Source organism: Oryx dammah, unplaced genomic scaffold, assembly GCF_014754425.2.
Source record: "Oryx dammah isolate SB20612 unplaced genomic scaffold, SCBI_Odam_1.1 HiC_scaffold_27, whole genome shotgun sequence".
Taxonomy (NCBI): domain Eukaryota; kingdom Metazoa; phylum Chordata; class Mammalia; order Artiodactyla; family Bovidae; genus Oryx; species Oryx dammah.
Window position 1 is genome coordinate 35,485,747 of NW_024070211.1, and position 27,151 is coordinate 35,512,897.

General features: G+C 36.4%; 1 protein-coding gene and 1 long non-coding RNA gene across 2 annotated transcripts in view; both read left to right on the forward strand.

The window, feature by feature from the left end:
- LOC120854102 (receptor tyrosine-protein kinase erbB-4) overlaps positions 1-27,151 on the forward strand; it is a 1,232,614-nt gene that overhangs the window by 237,535 nt on the left and 967,928 nt on the right. The gene's annotated exons all lie outside the window — the stretch shown is intronic.
- LOC120854529 lies at positions 932-27,151 on the forward strand. The gene is made up of 3 exons (XR_005719005.1): positions 932-1,454; positions 13,956-13,970; positions 27,140-27,151. It is a non-coding gene; the product is annotated as an uncharacterized LOC120854529 (long non-coding RNA).

Here is a 27,151-nt window from a genome sequence, read left to right on the forward strand (position 1 = left end):
AGATGGGAAACCTACCGATATAATGGGAGGTATTATGGAGAAAAAATGAAAACAAATACGTTGGCTTAAGCTCATTCTGCATTCAGATATTGTGTCTACCTCTTTCTAGCTGTTTATCCCATTCAAGTTGCTAAACCTTCCCAAGCTTATCGTTATATGAAAAGAAGGAAACTAGTAATTATGTCTAAGACTACTGTGAGGCGGTAGGTAACTTTAATAGTTCATTAGGGAGTCTCTCAGTTGATAGTAGTTGTTTTTAATATATGTATAGAATTATATATTCACATGGAAAATCATATTTATGAATATACATGTGTATCCATGGTACTACCCATTAAGGTAATCACATTTGTTACATAACAATTTACCCGTAGGTACTTTTCTAGTTCCTAAGAGTATCTGTTCTTCAAAGAGGACCCTATAGAGACCATCTAATCTAGTGGCTTTCAAATTTTTGGTTTTAGAGCTAGGACTCCATGATAATTATTATTTTTTTTTAATGTAGCTGGTATGGGGTGAAGGGCAAAGGAACTAGGGGTTGGGGGGGAGTTGAGTGGGTGGATCTCCAAATGACCCCACCCATTTTCAACCAGAATAACTCCGGTCATGAATGTTTAGTTTAATGTATTTTTTTGGAATTGTTATTAGTACTTAAGTCACATCTCCATCACCACCACCATCACCACCACAAAAAACAACAAAACATAGATTCTGTCTAGCCTCTTACTTGGCATGTGAAGACTGAACCCAACAAGTCTTAAGTGACCTGGGGAAGGTCATACAATGGTTGTTAGGGGCCAAAGTGAAAGTGTGAAAGTCGCTCAGTCGTGTCTGACTCTTTGTGACCCCATGGACTATACAGTCCATGGAATTCTCCATGTAAGAATACTGGAATGGGTAGGCTTTCTCTTCTCTAGGCGATCTTCCCAACCCAGGGATCAAACCCAGTTCTCCTTCATTGCAGGCAGTTTCTTTATCAGCTAAGCTACAGGGAAGCCTGTTAGGGGCCAAACCAGTGATTAAAACCACCTTTTCTGTCCCTTATTTAATTATGTGATTTTAGTTTATTTTTCTCCTCCTTTTCTCTTCATTTCCTTCACCTAACACACTTTTTTGAAAAGCTTCTGGGTTGGAACTTCAGAAGGTGTTTAAAATTAAACCAGTTTTTAGTATGTTTCTGTCTTGCTCTAAAATGTTTACTAAAATAGGATAAAGGCAATGCGTTTGTGACTGTAAATTAAAAATTGGTTATTTTGGGCAAAAGTCATCAAATGTCATATTCAGTCTAGGAAATGTATGAACAAAAATGAGCATAATCAGCATTAAATATTTTATTAGGAGATAGTTTTTCAGTTGTATTCAGTGGCTATACTAGAATCTCAAACTAAAAAGAAATTAAACTAATTTTTCATGAATATTAAATGTTTTGTAAAAGGAAGCAGAAGGGACATTAAGTGTAAAACCATGCCTGAAATATAAGATTTTTCCAGGAAGCAAGTTTCTTGCATGAATTTCTTGCTAAGTTGCTTCAGCCTTATCCAACTCTTTGCAGCCCCATGGACTGTAGCCCTCCAGGCTTCTCTGTCCATGGGATTCTCCAGGCAAGAATACTGGAGTGGGTTGCCATTTCCTTCTCCAGGGGATCTTTCTGACCCAGGGGTCAAACCCAGATCTCCTGCATTGAGGCAGATTCTTTACCATCTGAAAGCTACCAGGGAATCCCTTAAGATATTTGAAATTATCTCCATGAAACCTCCCAATTTTTTTCGATTTTACCTATCATGTGTGTGATATCCTCAAAGTTTCAGACGTATGAAGTTTTGAAGAATTAATAAACTCTTCTGAAACTTCAATTATAATAGTGATTATTGTTGTAAACTATTATGCCAATGGATTATATTTTTAAGTGATGACCACAACAATATCTCCAGTTTCATGTTACTCTACAATGTGACATTATTTGCCAGCAAGAGGTGAAGTCTAGCTTCCTCCTTTTGAATCTAAGAGGGCTTTGCCTAATATAGTTAATACAAGTAATAATATGACTTCCAAGTCTGGGTCATATAACTGATGCAGCTTCCGCCATATGCACCAAGAGCTTTGAGCCACCATTTTAGAAGTTTGGCTACTTTGAGGCCATTATCTCGTGACAATGCTAAGCTGCATGGACAGACTCTGACTTGGGGGCCTTATTTTTTGACTCATCCAATCCCGGGTTCCAGCCATGTGTTTGAAACCATCTTTGACCCACCAGACCTTTCCATCTGCCAGAAAAGTTACCACTGAGTTTTTTCAATGACTAGAGAAGCAAAGGAGTTTGCCTAGTTGAGCCCTGCCCACATTTCTCACCTACAGAATTGTGAAATTGATAAAGCCAAAAAGAGTTGTTTAAGTCAGTAGGATTTAGGGTTATATGTTACACAGCAGTGAAAAATGGTTATAGATTTAATTAACAAATATCAATTCATTAGGGCCAACTTGGAGATTCAGGGTTGACTAGAATGGAAATATAATATCTGTGTTTTTATTGGATTGTTTATTTATTTAATTTTTGGTAATAGCTTTCTTTAGGTATTACGTTTTGGGTTGGCCAAAAAGTTAATTCAAGTTTTACTGTAAGAGTGTGTGGAAAAACCCAAACAAACTTTTTGTCCAACACAATATATACCATAAAATCAACCATTTAAAGTGTATTGTACAATGATTTTTATTAAATTTACTGAGTTGGATCGAATTAACATCATCTAAAGTTAACTTTAGAACATTCTCCCTCTCCCCGTGTAAAAAAAAAGCTTTACAGGGAAATTTTAGGATACATTCCCGAACAGACTGTACCTCTTCCTACCCCAAAAGCCACTTAAGTTTATTTATTTATTTATTTTTCTGCCTTCTGTAGAACTGATGATGTGTCTTTGATCCAGGTTTGGACTCCCAGGGAGTTCATGTCCAGAAGGTCAAGCAAAATGTGTAAATCTGGAGCTTCTTTGAATACTGGGTCTGAGTTATTTTCTTGTTACGCTCAGGCTCTAAGTTGTTCTCAAGAGTCTCTTTAGTTTCTGAATCCATAACTTAGTTTTTAAGTGCATGAACCTTGAATTCTCTCAGTTCAGATTCCATTCTCAGTACATATTAGTTGTGTGTCATTGGACAAGTTACTTAAGTTTTTTAATTCGTAATTTACTCATCTTTAAAAGGGGGATGCTATTATCTACCACATGTGGCTATTGTGAAGATCAAATTAAATAATGTGCTTAAAGTACTTAGAATAGTGCCCAATATGGTAATAACAATAATAGTGACTGTTATTTAGTGAGTGCTTACCAGTTTAGCTGGCACTATACTTTACATGTATCAGTGTAAAACTCAGTTAATTTTTCTCCCCAACTCCATGAATCAGGTGGTGTTACTGTTCATAAATGAGAAACTGTGTCCTTGGGCAAATTTCTTAATCTCTACTTTTCTACTAAAAAGTACCAAAGCTATTAATGCCTCAATGAATAGTTGTTTTATTTAGCATGGGACTTGGTGGTTTAGTTGATAAGTCAAGTCCGACTCTTGTGACTCCATGAACTGTAGCCTGCCAGGCTCCTTTGGCCACAGAATTTTCCAGGCAAGAATACTGGAGTGGGTTGTCACTTCCTTCTCCAAGGGATCTTCCCAAACCAGGGATGGAATCCTGGTGTCCTAAATTGCAGGTAGATTCTTTACTAACTGAGCTAGGTACTTACTTGAGTTATAGATATTAGAATTCTCTGATTTCTCTCTTTAGGAGTTTTAAAACCTGTGAAATCTGTCTTCTCAACCATACATATCCTAACAGTGCATACACACACAGAAACACACACACATATGCATGCACGCACATACACATACACAAATGCATACTACTTCTTTTGGATTGGAAATGCCAATCTTAAACATATTTGCTTTTTAGTAAGCATTAACTAAAACAATGGATGAAAGAACAGATTCTTCTTTGTCTTGAGGAATTCTGCAGCCAACTTTGGGAGGGGGTCAAAATCAAAGATCAGATGGCCATAGAGGCTCTGAAGTGGGACCTGAGAATGTTTTTGGTCAAGTAAGACATTATTCCTCCAGAAATCCCCAAATACAAAAGTCTTTGTAATATCAGACATTCTGTCTCCTTTAGTGATGGAAGGATTTTTAAGGAGTTTTTGTAACAGCATATGGAAGGTTTTTTTTTTTTTTTTTTTTTAAAGCTAAGGAGCTTAGTCACTTAACCATTATAAGCAATTCACCAAATATTTGACCAGGAGAAAGAAAAACTTATTTAAATTACTATATCCAATGATCATGGTTTTGATGGGTATTATAAAACTTGTGTATGTTTGAAGACAAAGGACTTTAGAACCCACCTTTAACTTTAAAGTGTGTTATGTTTCAGAATGATTTGTCAAATAAAGATAACAGTGATCTTAATGGCAAAGAGAGATGATAAATATGATTTAACAGTAAGAATCATAGTATTATGTAAACTTTTGCTTTTTGACCAGGAAATTTTTTATGGACATATTTTTTTTCATCAATATTTGTCATAAAATGCAACTTCTTTGGATACTGAAAGCACCCTAATTTGGAGTTCAAAGCCTCTGGATTATATTAACATTTAAAGATGCTTGAGCTTTCAGTTCTGTTCTCTTCAAAAGTCTATCGGAGACCCTTATTTATCACCTTAAGTAACATATACAGGCAGAACTGTAATCTAGTGTGTCATTATTGCCAAATAATTATGTTCATGAGATCATGGACAGACAATTTTATTTGGAAAACAGTAGGCAAATAGTTCTTATAAATGCTTGTCAGTAGCTATCTCCTAGAGAAATGTGTGCTCTTAGTGATGATATTTTGTTTTACACCTTTATTTCTGTGCTGCATTTTAACTCAGTTTTGGAAACATGGCTTTTGCTTACAGCCTCTCCTAAGCAGCTAGTCATAAAACTTTAATACTCAGGAATGATAAATTATAAAAACACATTTGCTGCTAACTCTCTGATAAACTTAACAACAAAGAAGCAGCTGGTACATTATTGCCTACAACTTCCTGCGTATTTCCCCAAAGTTCCAGCTAAACAAGAATACATTTATGTTTTATTTTATTCTAATTAAGTTGAGAAGAACAGAGTCAGGGACTGATGGGTTTCAGATTTAAAGCATTTCTGTTATAACTGTCAAACAATCAATTAACCAATTTCTGAAGACTGAATCTCTTTTTATTGTTATGCTTCTCATTTCCTTCAGTTTTATCCTTCTAAATGGGAAGTTTTTAATTTTTTTATTTTTCTACTTTTCGGAGAGAGAATTCATCAACTATAGGAATGAGCAAGACAAATAGATCAGTGGCCAGTTTTAAATATAGTTCATATGAGATTGTTTTTCAGGTTTAAAATTAAAATGAATAAAAAATTTTAACATGGAATAACTCCTGCTGCTGCTGCTAAGTCGCTTCAGTCGTGTCTGACTCTGTGCGACCCCATAGACGGCAGCCCACGAGGCTCCTCTGTCCTTGGGATTCTCCAGGCAAGAATACTGGAGTGGGTTGCCATTAACTATGCATAGATTATTCATTATTAACCTTCAGTAATTTTGGAACTACACTGATCTAAGGGCTACAGAGGTTATTACTACATTATTCTAAAGGTTGGGGCCTACGATGAGTTTGAGGGTACTAGTACAATTTTGCTTTGTAGGTTGGTAGTGGTCTGTGTGAGCCATCAGCAAAGCCTCTGGTAGTGGCCAGTCTGTGTTTATTCATTAAGCTGTGGAATTATTACTTGCATACTTTTCTGGATGAATGTTATACCAGAAGTCCAGAGAGAAAAAGAATTTCTGAGCCATGGCTGAATGTTAAATATTGGACACCTCTTTGAGTTGTCAAAGCTTATCTACCAGAATTTTGTAAAATTGAATGCAGCATTCCTTATCCCTTCACATACACACAACCAACATTACCTCAGAAAACCTGATATAAATGTTATTTGCTATTGTTCTTTTATGAGGAATTCTGTACTAACCTTCTTATAGGAAGGAAGTACAGTTACCACCAAAACTCTAACCATAGGATTCAGAAAAATATAAGCTGGGTCCACCTAATTTTTTTATTGATATTTAAAAAAATTGTATTCTGGTGTTAATTCACCAAAAAAAATGTATAATTCCTGTTATGTGGCAGACACTGTTCTGTGAATGTGGTACTATAATGAATCAAAGAAATTGAAAAAGAAAAATACTCTGCCCTTAAGCTGTTCAAGGTTTTGTTACAATACTGATGTTAATCACTATGATTGATTTAAATGATAAAACTGTTTTAAGAGTGAGAGCCTGATGGACTACTCCTGCTTGGTTTAGTCTGAGACATCATCACCAAGCACATAATATCTGAACTGAGGATGTGTAAAGATGTGTCCAAAGATATGTAAAGAAAATTTATTATTTGATAGAACAGGAAGTTTAGATTACCGCAGGTTATTTTTTCCACAGACTTAACAATATTATCTGCCATTCACAGTGTTGGCTTCATCTTAGGTCTGGTTGTCCTTGTCCTCGTGAGAGCGCTACCAAAATCAGCTATAGCAGCATACTTATTTTCTAGCGAGAGAGGAATGAATTACAACTCATAAATTTGTTAAGGGGTGTCATACGCTTTTTGACTTAGGTCATTCTAGAGATATATATGGATTGATGGGTACTTGACCATTTCAGGTTTTTGGGTTGAAGGTAGAAGTAACGTGTGGAGTATGTTAGCAGTTGGCTTCTGACCAATTTCCTGAAATGTATATATTTAAAGTTGCTCAGCTGTGTCCAGTCATGTCTGACTCTTTGAGACACCATGGACTGTATAGTCCATGGAATTCTCTAGGCCAGAATATTGGAGGGGTAGCCTTTCCCTTCTCCAGGGGATCTTCCCAACCCAGGAATCAAGCTAGGGTCTCCTGCATTGCAGGTGGATTCTTTACTGAGTTATGAAGGAAGTCCTCATAGCTCAGTTGAAATATTTGTTAACATTTTAAAAATCTGTGCCTCTATTCATTTTTCTGGGGAAAGGAAGAAAATTTTTCAGTATATATGTTCTGTGTGGTATATGACTATGAAAATAATCAATGTTCCGAAAAATGATGCTTAGGATAATCATGATAATCTTTTGCAGCACCTTTACCTTATAAATACTGCCTTATCTTGCGTTGATGATGTTTTTGGTAGGCTAGCATTACATTGTTATTATCATCATCATCACCATCATCTTCATCATGCTATAATTAGTACACTTTGAGGGGTGACGTGACTTCTCCAAGTCCACACAATTGATGACTGCTGGGTTATTAGGAATTATCACTCATTATTGAATGATTTTTCTTTACTGCTTACCTTGGTAGAGAACAGAGAAATAATAAGAAACATAACAATCTCAGCCCATTTCCTGCACTGCATTTCCTAGTTTGGGTGCTTTTTAAAAGACACTATAACAAAATTCTTAAAATAGTCTTTGTTTGAACTCTTAGGTACAAATCAGAATTAGAAAAATAATTTTATTAAAAGCAAGGATGATGCCTAATTTGGAGAAAATAAAAGTATGATTAAAATTATTAAATGAGTTAAATCACGGCACATGGATCTATACATAATCATTTAGTCAAAAGAGCCTTTTGATGGTGGAATGATTAAAATGCAATAATGAAAGTTTTTAAGTAGTGTTATAATATGGAAATATGTTGAAAGCAATTCCTACTTTGTGTTCATTGGATAAGTATTTTTAGGCTATAAAGATTACTCTATCTCAAGTAGAAAAATTAGAATTGTTTATTTTAAATGTGAGTTAACAATCCAATTTTTATTCAATCAAACAATTAGCTCCCTATTTTCTTTTAAAGAACTGATTTCAAGGTTGATATTATTTCTTTTTTCAGCTAGGCAGAACAACATTTAACAGCGATGTTAGCCAGCAGCTCATTCTGTTTACCATATGTGTATAAAGTGGCCCCCTATTCTAGTGCAGCATGTCCAAGTATTTGTACTGAATGCTTCCATAATGTCAATAATGATCCACTATTCAAAATTAGATGTAGCCCCAATTTCTCAAATGCTTGAGTGATCATTTTCTTTAGTAATTGAGTTTCTCATAGAATTCCACTGCTTGATTACTCACTCAGTAATCAAAGCATATTAATTTGAAAAGCTCCATAAGCGTGTGGCCAGGATAATGGCAGTGAAGTAATTGCAAGGAAATCTTTTACAACAGACTTATTTTCATCTAATAAACTCTTCCCTGATGGTTAACTGGCATGCAGTGAATGTGATATGAGTTCTAAAATGTATGTGCATTAAAATATCTGTTGAGATAGTTGAAGATTAGATATTCTAGAAGGCACTCTTAAAAGATGTTTTTAAAATAGTATCTGTGTGTGTGTTTTTTTTGGTTTATTAGGTGATCTGGATTTTAAGAGGAAGATAAGGTCACTGAAATTATGCTAGATTACTTATATTGTTGCAGGTAATCTTCATATTAACACCATATAAGAATCTGTTATCCTCTGTTATGCATATAAAGAAAAGGAAGCAAGATTGCTGAGGCTATTTGCCCAAAATCACAAGTTTAGACCCCAAGTCAATTCTGCCTGATTCTAAACCAGTCCATTCTTCAGTTCTTGTCTCTTCACAAAAGGTTAGCTGTAATTTTAGAGCTGCATTGTAGCACTTTACAATAAATGTAAGGAAGTTTCAAAGTCCTGAGTTATATTAGATGATGCTTCCTAAATGGAAAGTAGGACCATAAATGTTAAATCTACTTTGTGGCAAATATAGATAAGCATTGTACAAAAATTCCACATTATAATGTTTATTTGTCTGTTGTATTTTTTAGATACCATATATAAATGATATCATACAATATTTGTCTAACTCTGTCTGACTCATTTCAGTTAACATAATGCCTTCCTGTAGGGAGAAGGAAAAGAGAAAGGGTAATATAGGGGGAGGGATGCACACTATTGGGTTTCCCTGATAGCTCAGTTGGTAAAGAATCAACCTGCAATGCAGGAGACCCTGGTTCGATTCTTGGGTCAGGAAGATTCACTGAGAAGGGATAGGCTACCCACTCCAGCATTCTTGGTCTTCTCTTGTGGCTCAGCTGGTAAAGAATCCTCCTGCAATGTGGGAGACCTGAGTTCGATCCCTGGGTTGGGAAGTTCCCCTGGAGAATGGAAAGGCTACCCACTCCAGTATTCTGGCCTAGAGATGGAGAATTCCATCTATATAATCCATGGGGTCCCAAAGAGTTGGATATGACTGAGCGACTTTCACTTTTACTTTCATGCACACTATTAAGTATAAAAGGTATTAAGAGGCACACACTATTAGGTATAAAATAAGCTACAAGGATAAATTGTATAACACAGGGAATATAGTCTATGTTTTATAGTAACAATAAAAAATTAAAAAATTGTGAATCACTATATCCTACATTTCCTGTAACTTATATAATATGGTACATCAACTATACTTCAATAAAAGTTTCCATTATTCTTTGTTAGTTCTTCTTGTCAACCACAAGAAGATAGAATTCCATATTTATATCTATTTTTACAGCCAGTACAAAGTCAACTGTCTATTAGAACTTGGAGAATTTATTAAGAATGGGTTTCTTAGTTGGTATTCTATGAATGATACCACCAAGAAATCTAATTCACTATGAATAATTCCAAAGGCCTGTCTCATGCCTTATTATGCTTGAAAGATTCTGAAATTTAAGCCAAGCTGTTAGCAAGAACACAGGTTTTGTTTTTAATTCTAAATTCTGTTTTATGAGTAGTTCAGTATCTGAAATTTCATTAGATTCTGATTAAGTGAAGTCTTTGTCAACTTCTGTAGAAACATTTATTTGGTAGGCATTTGCTTGACTTTATTACCTTAGTTAATCTGTAGTTCCTCAGTTAATCTGTTAATTAACAGTTGCTGTTTAACTACTTCAAACATAAGGCCTTAATATGTCAAATTAGACAATGGTAAAACAGAAAGCATTGTGATAAAATAGCACATGCATAGTATCAATAAAAGAGCACACATTTGTAGTAGCCCACAGACTTCAGGAAACATGGATTACCATATCAATCTATATTATATTCTAATTAACTCATATTAAACTTCTATAATGGGAATTTTTAATACAATGTCTGACAACAGGGCCTATTGCTGCTTTTCATATCTGGGTTTTAAAAATACAAATACAAAAAGATAAGAACAAAATGAGATTTTCAATTTGTTTTGTCACTGACCAAGATTTCAGAGATAATCATAATGATAGTAATGATTATTACAATAATGTATTGGCAATGCACTGTACAATTTTCACATCACTTTCTGGTAATCATTTTATTTGTTTCCCACAATAGCACAGGGATATTATATAGGGCAGATCACCAAGCTGCGATTAAAAAGAATAAAAAGAAACCTCTCCTCTCCCCACCACCCACCAGGGCTGGCAAAAGATTGAAGAGAAAAAAGCATAAGTCTTAAGAAGAAGGATGACTTATTTCCTTGTTTTTAATCCTGGTTTTCTGTATCCCAGTAATTGTCTCCTTGGTAGAATTCTTAAATCTTTCTCTTCTTCTCACTCCTACCCGCAAAGACTTGTACCCCTTTTTTCCCTTAAGATTGTGGGACTTGAGATAGAGTAGCCTAAGTCTTTTCTCTGCCATGTAGATAATTTCTCCTTTACTCCTTCCATGTAAAAATCCTACTGTTAACAATTATTTTACTTTTCCTTTGCCTGTGCAGCTTTAAGAACAAATATGGTGAGGGACTGGAGGATAGGGGTGCATTTTCTCTAACTTCTCTATTTCTTCTTTGTTCGCTAATACCAAAGGTGCGAAAGAAATTCTCAACTTCAAGTTGCATTTTATTCCCCTGAGACAGTAGGTAAGGAATTTGGTATAGGCTAATTCCTGACAACCACAGGAATAAAAAAGAAAGAAAGAAAGAAAGGAGAAGAGAAGGAAAGTCATATGTAACTGGGAAATCCGCCAGGCAGGTTTCCCCAGTCAGGCAATAATGGTCTTTCTTCATCCCACACAGCTGAATCCTACCCCCTAACTGCCTCCTTCACCTCAGTACACAGTGAAAGTGGCTCAGTCGTGTCTGTCTCTTTGTGACCCCATGTACTAATACTGGAGTGGGTAGCCTTTCCCTTCTCCAGGGGATCTTCCCAACCCAGGATCAAACTCAGGTCTCCCACATTGCAGGCAGATTCTTTACCAGCTGAGCCACAAGGGAAGCCCAAGAATACTGGAGTGGGTATCATATCCCTTCTCCTGTGGATCGTCCTGACCCAGGAATCAGACCTGGGTCTCCTGCATTGCAGGTGGATTCTTTACCAACTGAGCTATGAGGAAAGCCCTCATAGTATATAACCCCATCCCTTTTACTTGCTCAGACCAGCTCCTTCAGCTGAATTCTTAATATGCAGAAACAGCAGTTTTGGGGCTTCATCAGAGGAGAATCCCAGTGCACCCATCTAAAAGGGAAATTGAGGATGTTGGGATCCCTAAACAAACCTTGAGAAGGTGAGCGTATTTGGTGTTCCTGGCCCCTAGCTTTGCAACCCCAAATGAATTCATCCTGGTCATTTAGTGCTTTATGGTCTTACAGACAAGGATGTGTTAAATGTCGTGGCCTGAGAAAAGGACTGTCATTGTTTACATAAAGAGACAAATTCTAACTTGCTGTTTATTGACTTGGAAATCAATCTTTGGAAGAGAATAGGAGGTGTATTACTTGAGCAATAACTTACAGGCATTTGAGCTTCATTCTAAGTAATCAACTGAAAGTATTGAATAAAATGTACTTATGTGCTTCACATTTAAAATTCACAGCTTCTTGTGACAAGTAATATACCACTTATGCTAAGTTGTTTCACCATTGGCCACATTACATTCAGTTATAGCTAGATTCAATATTTACATGGATTTAAGTGCTTGGCATTGTTACAGAGACATCATTGAGTAAGGTTGTGTTTTAAACTTGCTTGGAAATTTTGAGAAAGCTGGGAAAGTACTTCGTTTAAAATAAAGAAACTGAACCATACAGGAAGAAGAAGAACATAAAAATGACAATGATGATAACAAAAGTCAAGCAAACCAGAACAAATGAAACCAAAGTATGGTGAATTGAAGGGCCTGTGAATGTTTAATGTGGAAGCATCTGAAGAGAAGGAAGACTCTTGCTTTGTTATTATTAATCACTTGAAGGCTTTGATGGATGCTAAATGAAATAGACTTATTGTGTTTGGCTAATTAGCTAAAATGAAACTAACAGATAGAAATTATTATAACTAGCTATATTTTTTACTCTAAAAAAAGCGACTTAGGCTTGTCCCACAAAACACACTTTCTGGAGTGGTAGTGAGTTTTAACACCTGAGGTGCTGGAGGTAACAGAGATCACAAGTGATGTTATAGTCAGAATCATGGCATTTGGACCAGTCTGTAATGTCTATAATCCCATGAGCCTGATGGAAAGAGAACATGGAAGCATTACAGGGATTAATTTCCTTGGCATTGGTTAGCCTTGGCATGTGGCAAAATGTCATCAAAACTGGGAGGGTCTTTTATTTCAGCCTTCTCCTTCCCCATTCTGTATCATTGTCAATAAGAGGCCCAGAAGTTTCAGCTTCCAGAGGGAAATATTCTGACAAGACTTACATGGTAAAAAAAAAAGAAAAAGAAAAAGAAGTCTTGTAAGCAGAATTTTAGAAAACATGTTTCTGTTCAGTAAATGTACTTATTATAATATAATTAACAGCCTATTTGGGTTTAAGGCAGCTCTTTTCAACTCCAGTTAAGTAAGTCAGTTTCAGTTTTCCCACAAACAAACAAAAAACAACTATTCCCAGGTCTTATTCCCACCTGTCAAAATGTTCTAGGTAAAATCAAATTTACTAAAGAGATATCTTGTTACATATCTTATTTTTTTAAATTTTTGGTCTTTTTTCTATCTCTTTTTATAGAGACGAACTCAATTTATTTCTTACAACATTTATTTTGAGGAAAGATATAACTAATTCAAAATAAACCCATTGAGGAGCAAAAAAAAAAAATTAAATTCATAAACAATAGACTGTGAAGGAGTTCTTCCCTCATCATGCTATTCTGTGTTCCTAATTTTGCAAAACAAGCGAACGAAAGAAATGCCTGATTACAACAGAAATTATATCAGAGAAATGGAAATATCCTCAGTTTTAAAATGTAGCCTAAACTGAGCAGATTTGTGGATAGACTGTTGAATACTTTAAGCATAAAGACTTTTTTTTTTTTTTCCATATAAACCTGTATTTGAGTGCTGTCTGTACCATTTACTAGCTGTGTGATTCTGGACAACTTATGTACTTCTTCTGAGCTCACTTTACTGAATTTTTAAACTAGGCATAATAAAAATACCTACTTCATAGGACTTTATGATAATGCATATAAAACGCTTAACCTAGGGATACCTGGATGAAGTTTAAGTATTCAGTGAAAGTTGGTCATTATTTTAACTAACTTGAGGTTGGATAAAGCTCACAGTTTACTGATATCTCTTTTTTGAATAGCTCCTTGTAGGTAGACTTTGATAGACAGGAAGTGAACATTATTTTAAAATGATATTGTGGCAAGCTTTTTTTTTTTTTCCTGAGTTACCTAAGCACAGAACAGCACAGCACACCCTATTCAAGTGTTTGTTGTTTTCCTTGTAGAGAGACAGAAGGAGACTAAAGACAAAAAAAAATTGAAAAGGATTTTAAATATTTTTGATTCCTGTTTTCTGGAGATTTTAAAGGAAAAGACAGCAGAATATGGAAATGAATATAATATCAATAAATGGTAATGTTCAGTATAGAGTAAATAATTGGATTTTTGGAGTTAATAGAAGACTGAACCATCTGAGGAACAATATACATGTAAGAAAAAGTATGTTTTATTTAAAGTTATGATTCAGTCATGAATTCAATTCAAATTTTTTAAATCTTTTTTTAAGTAGGTTTGATGATGATCTGAAGATACAGAATTCCATGTAGGATATTCCTGTACTAGCAAAAATAGTGAATATACTAGAATTCTTTTTTAACACTAATCAGTTTTTTAAAATATTGTTTAAGTTTAGACATAAGGAAAGAACATTGGTTCCAAGGTCAAGAATTGAGTAGAAATAAGAAAGAGTAAGTTCTAATCCTAGTCTTGCCACTTTATATTTGTGTGCTTTGAGACATGACATTCACATTTTAGACCTTAGTTCCCTCATCTGTAAAACATGAGCCTGGACTGGATACTCTCTTAAAGTTCTTTTCATTTAGAAATGTCTGCCATTCTAAGAATTCTTTAATTTTATTTTTAAGGCTGGGTACATATTTTGGCTGTATATTGTGATACAAAAATGACTTATTTCTCAAAATATATTTTAAGGACCACTTGAATTAAAATTACCCTGAGCTTATTGTTCCGTTCAGTTCAGTTCATTCACTCAGTTGTGTCGACCCTTGGCAACCCCATAGACTGCAGCACACCAGACTTCCCTGTCCATCACCAACTTCAGGAGCTTGCTCAAACTCATGTCCATTGGTGATGCCATCCAACCATCTCATCCTCTGTCATCCCATTCTTCTCCTGCCTTCAGTGTTTCCCAGCAATTGGGTCTTTTCCAATGAATAAGTTTTTTGTATCAGGTGGCCAGTGTTTGAGCTTCAGCTTCAGCATCAGTCCTTCCAATCAGTAGTCAGGACTGATTTCCTTTAGAATTGACTAGTTTCATCTCCTCGCAGTCCAAGGGACTCTCAAGAATCTCCTCCAACACCACAATTCAAAAGCATCAATTCTTCGGCGCCTAGATTTCTTTATAGTCCAACTCTCTCATCCATACATGACTATTGGAAAAACCATACCTTTGACTAGACAGACCTTTGTCGGCAAAGTAATGCCTGTGCCTTTTAATATTCTGTCTCGGCTGGTCCTAGCTTTTCTTCCAAGCAGCAAGCACCTTTTAATTCCATAGCTGTAGTTACAACCTGCAGTGATTTTGGAGCCCAAGAAAATAAAGTCTGTCACTCTTTCCACTGGTTCTCCATCTAGTTGCCATGAAGTGATGTGACCAATGCCATGATCTTAATTTTTTGAATGCTGAGTTTTAAGCCAGCTTTTTCACTCTCGTCTCTCACCTTCATCAAGAAGCTCTTCAGTTCCTCTTTGCTTTCTGCCATAAGGGTGATATCATCTGTATATCTGAGGTTATTGATATTTCTCCTGGCCATCTTGATTCCAGCTTGTGCTTCATCCAGTGTGGCATTTCGCATGATGTACTCTGCTTAGAAGTTAAATAAGCAGGCTGACAATATACAGCTTTGATATACTCTTTCCCAATTTGGAACCAGTCTGTTGTTACATGACCAGTTAAAACTGTTGCTTTTTGACCTGCATTCAGATTTCTCAAGAGGCAGGTAAGGTGGTCTGGTATTCCCATCTCTTAAAGAATTTTCTAGTTTCTTGTGATCCACACAGTCAAAGGCTTTGGTGTAGTCAATAAAGCAGATGTCATGTTTTCCTGGAACTCCTTTGCTTTTTCTATGATCCAACAGATGCTGGCAATTTGATTTCTGGTTTGTCTGCCTTTTCTAAATCTAGCTTGAACATCTGAAAATTCTTGGTTCACATACTGTTGAAGCCTGGCATGGATGATTTTCAGCATTACTTTGCTAGCATGTAAGATGACTGCAGCTGTGCAGTAGTTTAAACATTCTTTGGCATTGCCTCTCTTTGGGATTGAAATGAAAAGTAACCTTTTCCAGTTATGTGGCCACTGCTGAGTTTTCCAATTTTCTGGTTTATTGAGTGCAGCACTTTAACAGCATCATCTTTCAGAACTTGAAATAGCTCAGCCTGAATTCAGTCACCTCCACTAGGCTTTCTTGTAGTGATTATTCCTAAACCCCACTGAATTTGGACTCTGGGACGTCTGGCTCTAGGTGAGTGATCACACCATCGTGGTTATCTGGGTCATTAAGATCTTTTTGTATATAGTCTTCTGTGTATTCTTGCCACTTTTTCTTGATATCTTCTGCTTCTGTCAGGTCCATACCATTTCTGTTCTTTATTGTGCCCATCTTTGCTTGAAAATTTCCCTTGGTTTCTCTAATATTCTTAAAGAGATCTCTAGTCTCTCCTAGTCTATTGTTTTCCTCATTTTCTTTGCACTGATCACTGAGAAAGGCTTTCTTATCTCTTCTTGCTATTCTTTGGAACTCTGCATTCACATGGGTATATATTTCCTTTTCCCTCTTTACCTTAGCTCTCTTCTTTTCTCAGCTATTTGTAAGACCTCCTCAGACAACAATTTTGCTTTTTTGCATTTCTTTTTCTTGAGGATGGTCTTGATCCTTGCCTCCTGTACAATGTCATGAACCGCCATCCACAGTTCTTCAGGCACTCTATCAGATCTAATCCCTTGAATCTGTTGATCACTTCCACTGTATAATGATAATGGATTTGATTTAGGTCATACCTGAATGGTCTAGTGGTTTTCCTTACTTTCTTTAAGTCTGAATTTGACAATAAGGAGTTCATGATCTGAGCCACAGTCAGCTCCCAGTCTTGTTTTTGCTGACTGTATAGGGCTTCTCCATCTTTGGCTGCAAAGAATATAATCAATGTAATTTTGGTATTGACTATCTGGTGATGCCCATGTGTATAGTCGTCTCTTGTGCTGTTGGAAGAGACTTGTGTTGTTGGAAGAGATGATTGTTAGGCACGCTAATTTGGAAGTACTAGCCTCAGTCCCAAAGCATCATACTTTACAATGGGATCTACAGCCTGTGTTTTTTAATAAACAAACCATGTTTAATCATGCAATCCATGTTCCAGATGGCTGTTAAAATTTGAGAACAATTAGTTTAGAATTAAAGATCAAATATGGTTTTTGATCAGTGTCATATCTTTAGGTAAGAGTTTTTAATTGATCACAAAGCTGTTTTACTTTGCTATTTGAAATGACGATTCTGAAAAGAAAATAATGAGAATAGGGAATTGCTCATAGTCATCTTAACCTATGTTTTTGACTGTGTTATCTATCAGAGGAAATTACTTAATGAAACAAATGTAAGTAAATGACTGAAATATTAATTATTCAAGTACATTAAAAGACATAAAAATGTGAATTGAAACATAGAAAAGCTTTCTCAGGCACTTAATAATTACTTTAAAAGCAGAAAATGCATTAACTCTATAATTTTGAAAGTACTGAATAAAAAGCATATAACAAACGGGTAAGGGAACATGAACAACAACAACAAACACCTCTGGGTTTTAATCTAATTGTTTTCAATATAGTTGCTCCCAAATAACTTCCTCAAACTTGTTGCCGAGTCAAATAGATCAATGACAAAAAATTAACTACGAAAATAAGCAAGTGGTTTTTTAACATAGAAAAAATAGCTTTATTGAGATATTATTTCATAGCATAAATGCATCCACTTAAAGTGTTTTTTAACTACTTTCAAGTCTGTCTGTTTTTAGGAATATGCGTGTTCAGCCACTAGTGTGTCATCTGACACCATACATTGCAAACAAGCAGTTTTGTTGAGCATTTTATTGACAATCCACTTTCATCAGAACGCCAGGGGCTATCTGGATGCAATTCTGTCAAAGAGTGATTTTGAACTTAAACTGGATCGTTCGGGATTCCAGAGTAAATTCACCTGAAAACATATTTCGTGTGAATCAGAGTTGCCATGTGCTTGATAAATGCTAAGCTTAAGATTGAGGATACTAAAGGCGGGGGGTGGACTTCAGATGGACTTGCTATCAGGGCATACCCATCAGATTTGATTAAGGACTAATTTGGGAGTTACATTTTCTTTGCTGCTAGATTATCAAGTGGTTCCTGCCTCTCCAAAAGGAAGTGTAAGTTTCCATAGAGTCCAAACAAGCGTGCTTATAATGTATGTGTGTATTTGAGTAGGAGATTCTTATAGTGCATCTTCCTACACTAGGTAACAGAAAAAAGGTCAATACAATTTCTCTTATTTATGAGGAATGTTGATTAAAATAATAAAATATTCAAAGTAAAAAGATGATTTGTGATAGTTTCCTCAAGGAATAATTGCCATTTAATGCTACAGATTTGTTATAACATTCTTCTGGTCAGTAGCTCACATAATTTCTTGGAAATTGTTTTAAAATTTGTACTAGTAAGAATCAATATTTGGCTTCTTACTTCCTCATCTAATTTATATTTGGAGACACATTTATTAAAATAAGATAGATTTCATGATGCAACTGCTCTGCTAAGTCTGAGTGACTGTAAGTTTATCTTTAGGTCTATATTGTACGTGTCTTCTGTGAATTCAATTATTGCTTTTAGAAAGTAATTAGCTCATTGTAGTGTCAGGAAGTTTGTTGTATAATATGTCTCCCTCCTTTGGCATCAAAGTTCAAAACTAAGAATCCATGAATGAACAAAATATCTGAAATCTGACCATTATATTTATACTGTACATTTGTACATTTATACTAAGGAAATCTTAAGTATCACCATGTGTGAGATGGCAAAGTGGCACAGACCATTTGGAACTGCAGAACAACTGTGGTTTCTATGCAGACATAGGAAGATATTTGCATAACTCTGGTAAAAGTTTCAGACACCGTATTATTAAAAGTACACCAGACTTTTTAGAATTCTTACTGAGTTATTTCGTTAATTATTTTGCCAATGTAGAATCTACAACAAATCAAAGCTATGTGTTGCAATATGGCTGTTTTTAAAGTAATTTTAATAAAGTTAATAGAAGTGGGAAGTAATAATCGTATGATGTTTGTGGTCTCTGTGTGTGTGTGTGTGCATACCTGTGTGTACCTGCCCTAGAAACTTCCTTTGGGGCAGGCTGTCAGGTTCCTATTCTTGAATTGCTAATCTTACGAAGATAAATCTAATTTAGAGAAACCAAATTTCTAACCCAGACACTCAGAATGATGTAAGACTTGCTCATTGTTATCTCTTGAGTTATTTTATCCTCAAATGAATGTGCTAATTGAGAAGATCAGAGAGGTATAATGATATTTTCTTTTTTATTCTTGCAGTCTTATGTGCAATAACAGTAAAGTAGGATCAAATATTAAAAAGAACCAAAGGCTTGTAATTAATGAACATTCTCTGCAATCTTTGCCTACAATTCTAAGCATTTCTTTATTTTGGTGTATAATGTATAAATTGTACTGTGTAATGCTCAAAGTTCCTGTTTCTTCATGACTTGAATATTCTCATAGTACCTAAGGTACCTCAAGTCATGGCCAGCCTTTTTTTTTTTTTTCCCCTAAAGACAAAATAAATTAGCTTAAATTTTCCCACAAACTTGAGATTTTTTTTTCCTAAAGACAAAATAAATTAGCTTAAATTTTCCCACAAACTTGTTAATTAATTCAGCCTCACTCCACTATACAATTAGAATTTAAACTCTTGCTCTCTACATCTGTTAACAATGGAAAGTAATGAAAGAAATAATGTTGACGATGATTTATAATGACTTGCCCATAGTAAAATAGTAAATGGAAGGGAAAGAATCTTTCTGGGTTAAAAGACCTGGAAGGAGATCACAATTAAGCAGTTGGCTCAAGTATTTTTCTTTCTTAATTGACACTTTCTTTTAATTTCCTTCTTAATGACGTAAGTAGTAAATGAATCCACATGCTAGTTAGCTGTTTATACTAAATATCTTTCAGAAGTATCAAAAATTGATCCTTCATGAAAGGAGGTCACCAAAATATTATTTTAATATTCTTTTTTTCAATCTACACTATAGGAATGTTATTGATACAAACGTAATTCACTGCATTTTCAAATGATTTAATTGAACTGTTTAAATTTAAAAAAAATATAATATCATGAATGTTGATCTCAACCTCTTAGCATCCACATTGCGATGCTGAAATTCACCAAAAGTGTTTGATGATAGAGTCCTTGAAAATGTATTCGGGGAAAAAAGTGTACTGGGAAAAAAAATTTTTTTTAATGAAATAAGAATAGACAAAGACAGCTTCAAAAATTTTTTATTCATGTGAACCTGAGTGCAATATTTGCAATTCAATACTTTCCCAAGCATTCTTGGCAAAACTGAGCTTGGTTAATTTGGAAAATAATTTGATAACTCGTTGTTTTAATAAATTCAGCATTTTAAGAAAAGATCCAATTTAGCCAACTGATCTTAAAGTGTGAGTTTACTTTTTAAAAATTTTTTTTATTTTTACTTTATTTGACTTTACAATACTGTATTGGTTTTGCTATACATTGACATGAATCCACCACAGGTGTACATGAGTTCCCAAACATGAACCCCCTTCCCACTTCCCACCCTATATCATCTCTCTGGATCATCCCCGTGCACCAGCCCCAAGCATCCTGTATCCTGCATCGAACATAGACTGGCGATTCATTTCTTACATGATAGTATACATGTTTCAATGCCATTCTCCCAAATCATCCCACCCTCTCCCTCTCCCTCTCCCTCAGAGTCCAAAAGTCTGCTCTACACATCTGGAGCCGATTACACAGAGTGAAGTAAGCCAGAAAGAAAAACACCAATACAGTATACTAACACATATATATGGAATTTAGAAAGATGGTAATGATGACCCTGTATGTGAGACAGCAAAAGAGACACAGATGTGTAGAGTGAGTTTACTTTTTAAAGAGAAAAGACTTCCTTGTCTTGCAGCTGCTATAGCTCTATAGCTCACTGTTAAGCTAGTTATCTAGAAGTGGATTTGGAAGTCAAAGATAGTTTCACTTGGAGTGGGGGAGGTAATCACAAATGGAAAATGATTCAGGCTGAAAAAGTACCTCAAGAACTTTGAGACTGAATCCCATTTACCACTATGTGATTTAGTAGAAGAGGATAAACAGTAGTAGTTAATGCAATTTGCAGGTGGGTCCAAACTGATAGATGGTACCCAAGTTTATTGGGAAATCCCATGGACAGAGTAGCCTGGCAGGCTACAGTCCACAGGGTTGCAGAGTCAGACGTGACTGAAGCGACTGAACACGTACCAGAGTTTATTAAGAGCGAAGCAATTTTAAAAAATGCGAAATTAAGAAAGAGACTTAGAAAATCTGTTAGAGCGAAATGAAACTAAATTGTGATGTGTAAAAATGGTGGTAATTGTTGTTTAGTCTCTCAGTCGTGTCCAGCTCTTTTGCAACCCCATGGACTGCAGCCTGCCAGGCTCCTCTGTCAGTGAGATTTCCCAGGCAAGAAGAGTGGACTGCACTGCCATTTCCTTCATTATGGGATCTTCCCAATGCGGGGGTCAAATCGACGTATCCTGCACTGGCAGGTGGATTTTTTTTACCACTGAACCACCAGGGGAGCCCAGAAATGGTGGTAAATATGCCATCATAAGAGATTTCATGACATTCATAAAGTGATACATTAATTATATTTCTACAAAGAGGGGAGAGAAGAACATGACCTTGAACCAGATTCTGATTTATTATTTTAAACTGGGATATTTTAATACTAAATTATAAATGTTACATATCAGTTAGCAATGAAAAAAAGATAATGGAATTCAGTTCACTTCAGTTAAGTTGCTCTGTAGTGTCTGACTCTTTGCAACCCCATGAATCACAGCATGTTAGGCCTCTCTGTCCATCACCAACTCATGGAGTTCACCCAAACTCATGTGCATCAAGTCGGTGATGCCATCCAGCCATCTCATCCTCTGTCGTCCCCTTCTCCTCCTGCCCTCAATCCCTCCCAGCATTAGGGTCTTTTCCAGTGAGTCAACTCTTCGCATGAGGTGGCCAAAGTCTTGGAGTTTCCGCCTCAGCATCAGTTCTTCCAATGAACACCCAGGACTGATCTCCTTTAGGATGGACTGGTTGGATCTCCTTGCAGTCCAAGGGACTCTCAAGAGTCTTCTCCAACACCACAGTTCAAAAGCATCAATTCTTTAGTGCTCAGCCTTCTTCATAGTCCAACTCTCACATCCACACATCACCACTGGAAAAACCATACCACTGACTAGATGGACCTTTGTTGGAAAAGTAATGTCCCTGCTTTTTAATATGCTATCTAGGTTGGTCATAACTTTCCTTCCAAAGAGTAAGCGTCTTTTAATTTCATGGCTGCACTCACCATCTGCAGTGATTTGGGAGCCCCCCAAAATAAAGTCTGACACTGTTTCCACTATCTGTCCATCTATTTCCCATGAAGTGATGGGACCAGATGCTGTGATCTTCGTTTTCTGAATGTTGAGCTTTTAGCCAATTTTTGCACTCTCCTCTTTCACTTTCATCAAGAGGCTTTTTAGTTCCTCTTCACTCTCTGCCATAAGGGTGGTGTCATCTACATATCTGAGGTTATTGATATTTCTCCCGGCAATCTTGATTCCAGCTTGTGTTTCTTCCAGTCCAGCGTTTCTCATGATGTACTCTGCATATAAGTTAAATAAGCAGGGTGACAATATACAGCCTCGACGTACTCCTTTTCCTATTTGGAACCAGTCTGTTGTTCCATGTCCAGTTCTAGCTGTTGCTTCCTGACCTGCATATAGGTTTCTCAAGAGGCAGGTCAGGTGGTCTGGTATTCCCATCTCTTTCAGAATTTTCCACAGTTTAGTGTGATCCACACAGTCAAAGGCTTTGACCTACTCAATAAAGAAGAAATAGATGTTTTTCTGGAACTCTCTTGCTTTTTCGATGATCCAGTGGATGTTGGCAATTTTATCTCTGGTTCCTCTGCCCTTTCTAAAACCAGCTTGAACATCTGGAAGTTCTCGGTTCATGTATTGCTGAAGCCTGTCTTGGATAATTTTTGAGCATTACTTTACTAGCGTGTGAGATGAGTGAAACTATGCATTAGTTTGAGCAATCTTTGGCATTCCCTTTCTTTGGGATTGGAATGAAAACTGACTTTTTCCAGTCCTGTGGCCACTGCTCAGTTTTCCAAATGTGCTGGCATATTGAGTGCAGCACTTTCACAGCATCATCTTTCAGGATTTGAAATAACTCAACTGTAATTCCATCACCTCCAATAGCTTTGTTCATAAGGCCCACTTGACTTCACATAAAAGGATGTCTGGCTCTAGGTGAGTGATCACACCATCGTGATTATCTGGGTCGTGAAGATCTTTTTTGTACAGTTCTTCTGTGTTTTCTTGCCACTCTTCTTAATATCTTCTGCTTCTGTCAGGTCCATACCATTTCTGTCCTTTATTGAGCCCATCTTAGCGTGAAATGTTCCCTTGGTATCTCTAATTTTCTTGAAGCTATCTCTAGTCATTTTCATTCTGTTGTTTTCCTCTATTTCTTTTCATTGATCACTGAGGAAGGCTTTCTTATCTCTCCTTGCTTTTCTTTGAAACTCTGCATTCAAATGGGACTATCTTTCCTTTTCTTTGCTTTTCGCTTCTCTTTTCACAGCTATTTGTAAGGCCTCCTCAGACAGCCATTTTGCTTTTTTGCATTTCTTTTTCATGGGGATGGTCTTGATCCCTGTCTCCTGTACAATGTCACGAACCTCTATCCATAGTTCATCAGGCACTCTGTCTATCAGATCTAGTCTCTTAAATCTATTTCTCACTTCCACTTTATAAGCATAAGGGATTTGATTGAGGTCATACCTGAATGGTCTAGTGGCTTTCCCTACTTTCTTCAATTTAAGTCTAAATTTGGCAATATACAGTTCATGATCTGAGCCACAGTCAGCTCCCAGTCTTGTTTTTGCTGACTGTATAGAGCTTCTCCATCTTTGGCTGCAAAGAATAGAATCAATTTGATTTCGGTGTTGACCATCTGGTGATGTCCATGTGTAGAGTCTTTTCTTGTGTTATTAGAAGAGGGTTTTTGCTATGACCAGTGCATTCTCTTGGCAAAACTATGTGAGCCTTTGCCCTGCTTCATTCCGTACTCCTAGGCCAAATTTGCCTGTTACTCCAGGTATTTCTTGACTTCCTACTTTTGCATTCCAGTCCCCTATAATGAAAAGGACATCTCTTTTGGGTGTTAGTTCTAAAAGATCTTGTAGGTCTTCATAGAATTGTTCAACTTCAGCTTCTTCACCATTACTGTTTGGGGCATAGGCTTGGATCACTGTGATATTGAATGGTTTGCCTTGGAAATGAACAGAGATCATTCTGTCGTTTTTGAGACTGCATCCAAGTACTGCATTTCAGACTCTTTTGTTGACCATGATGGCTACTCCAATTATTCTCAGGGATTCCTGCCCACAGTCATAGATATAATAGTCATCTAAATTAAATTCACCCATTCCAGTCCATTTTAGTTTGCTGATTCCTAGAATGTTGACATTCACCCTTGCCATCTCTTGTTTGACCACTTCCAATTTGCCTTGATTCATGGACCTGACATTCCAGGTTCCTATGCAATAATGCTGTTTACAGCATCGGACCTTGCTTCTCTCACCAGTCACATCCACAGCTGGGTATTGTTTTTGCTTTGGCTCCAACACTTCATTCTTTCTGGAGTTATTTTTCCACTGATCTCCAGTAGCATATTGGGCACCTACTTACCTGGGGAGTTCCTTTCAGTATCCTATCATTTTACCTTTTCATGCTGTTCATGGGGTTTTCAAGGCAAGAATACTGAAGTGGTTTGCCATTCCCTTCTCCAGTGGACCACATTCTGTCAGACCTCTCCACCATGACCCGTCCGTCTTGGGTGGCCCCACACAGCATGGCTTAGTTTCATTGAGTTAGACAAGGCTGTGGTCTGTGATCAGACTGGCTAGTTTTCTGTGATTATGGTTTCAGTATATCTTCCCTCTGGTGCCCTCTTGCAACACCTACTGCCTTACTTGGGTTTCTCTTACCTTGGACTTGGGTATCTCTTCATGGCTACTCCAGCATAGCACAGCTGCTGCTCCTTACCTTGGATGAGGTCACCCCTCCTGACCTTGAAAGTGGAGTAGCTCCTCTCGGCCCTCCTGGAGTGTGGAGTAGCTCCTCTCGGCCCTCCTGTGCCAGCACAGGATAATGGCATTAGAGTATATTTATTCACACAAATGGAACAGTTAGAGTATTCTGAGGTATATAAAATATGATGACATACACATGGAAAAAACTGTCAAAAAATAAACCCACAGGGGTAAAATAAATTTATTAATTTCTTAAAAGTTGTAACATTTCTAGTTGATATCATTTACTTGCCATATTTGATAGTGAAGAGATTACATTGCTATCATCTGAATGTATATCAGTTCTTTTTAGTTTCTAAATTTAAGCATAAACTCAAAAAAAGTATCATAAACTGTAAATTGAACACTTTGTTATATAAAATTGATCAATATAAATTGGTGTCCAACAGGGATATGCTTCCTTAATTTATTTTCATTAATTTCTAAATTGTCTGCCTTGTTCTTTATCTCTCCCATATGAAGAGACTTACCAAATTTTTCTAGAATACTTCACTGCACTTGGAATGTTGAAAAACTTACAGATTTTTCATTGATGAATGCTTTTGTAATTTTTAGACACACTACTAGCCCATGATAACTTTTAGAACATATTCCTTGATCTTATAAACTTTCACAGTTGGGATGATTTTAGTAATTTTTTTCCTTAAAAACTTCACATTGCTCATTTTCTTATAAACTTAAATTGCTTCTTTGGCTTCCATTGTGTTACATTTCATTTGATTATGGTGTGGGTTGAAAATGTGAAAGAAGTAGTGCATTTAATTTGTTTGTTGGAAAGGTCTATATCTATGCAGTTGTTAGAAAGATCTTTGCTTCTGCACTGAGGTTGGGATACCTAATAAGAAATTAGTGTTATCATCTTCCTTGGAAACAACTTTTTGCCTAAGATTTAATTTAAAACTTAAATAGAAGAAGTAAGAGGCAGAAAGTGGAAAGGAAGGAGGAAGAGGAAACGAATAGCAAAGAAGGGAAATGGAAAGAGAGGAGAAGGAAATGAGGAAGAGATGAAGAAAGCAGTTTGAGATCCTTCCCTTTATAGTGAATATAGTGAAGTCGGTCAGTCGTGTCCGACTCTTTGTGACCCCGTGGACTGTAGCCTGCCAGGCTCCTCTGTCCATGGGATTTTCCAGGCGGGGATCTTCCCAACCCAAGGATCAAACCTGGGTCTCCCGCATTATAGACAGACGCTTTACCGTCTGCGCCACCTAGAGCTGTTCAATTTGACATAGTCACATATACTTCTGCTGTTTGCCATCTTAATCAAGCACGTCAATAAAAAGAGATGAGAGTTATTTGTGTGTATATCTGAGTTATATCTTACTTTAAAAAAAGACTACATATAATACTGACATACTTCAAATAATTTAGAATGAGCTTATTCTTTTAATGTGTTCCATTAGTTTTATATACTTTTGAAACAGTACCTCACAAAATATCAGTGATTTTTTTCCAACAAATATTTATTGAGTACTGATCTAATGAATTTGTGGGTACCAGGCATTCTTATATTCAGAGAGTTTGAAATCCAGTTGGGAGACAGCTGTTAGATTGACAAAAACATACATAATTCTTAAATCAATGAGTTTTGGAAAATTTACCACCAGACTCCCACTAAATAAAAATAATAATGTTATATGACAGAAAACAAGAGTTGCTTCACTTCATAATGTTCTATCAAGAAGACAGGGAAATTATGACACTGCCCCCCCCGGCCCCAGTTTCACAAAAGAAGCAGGGTCCTTCCCTGTCTAGGTTCCTGGAATGGTCCAAACAGTTCCTCTTCTACTTGCTATCTCTATTCTCCCCCTCTCTACCACCCCAAAACAGAGCCTATGATGTGAAATATAAGTCTCCGAGAAAGACTTAAAAACTCTATGCCTGTCAAAGGAGGATCTTCACTTTCTTTGGGGTTCAACTAGGTGGTATTTCCTCAAGGCAAAAGCTAATAAATGAATTGAAGACTTGAACTGTTTCCTGCATTGGTCTAACAGTCTTTAAATAGTGCTCCATAGCATGGAAAATTCTGAAAGAGATGGGAATACCAGACCACCTGACCTGCCTCTTGAGAAATCTGTATGCAGATCAGAAAGCAACAGTTAGAATTGGAAGTGGAACAGACTGGTTCCACCCTGCTTATTTAACTTATATGCAGAGTACATCATGAGAACTACTGGGCTAGAGGAAGCACAAG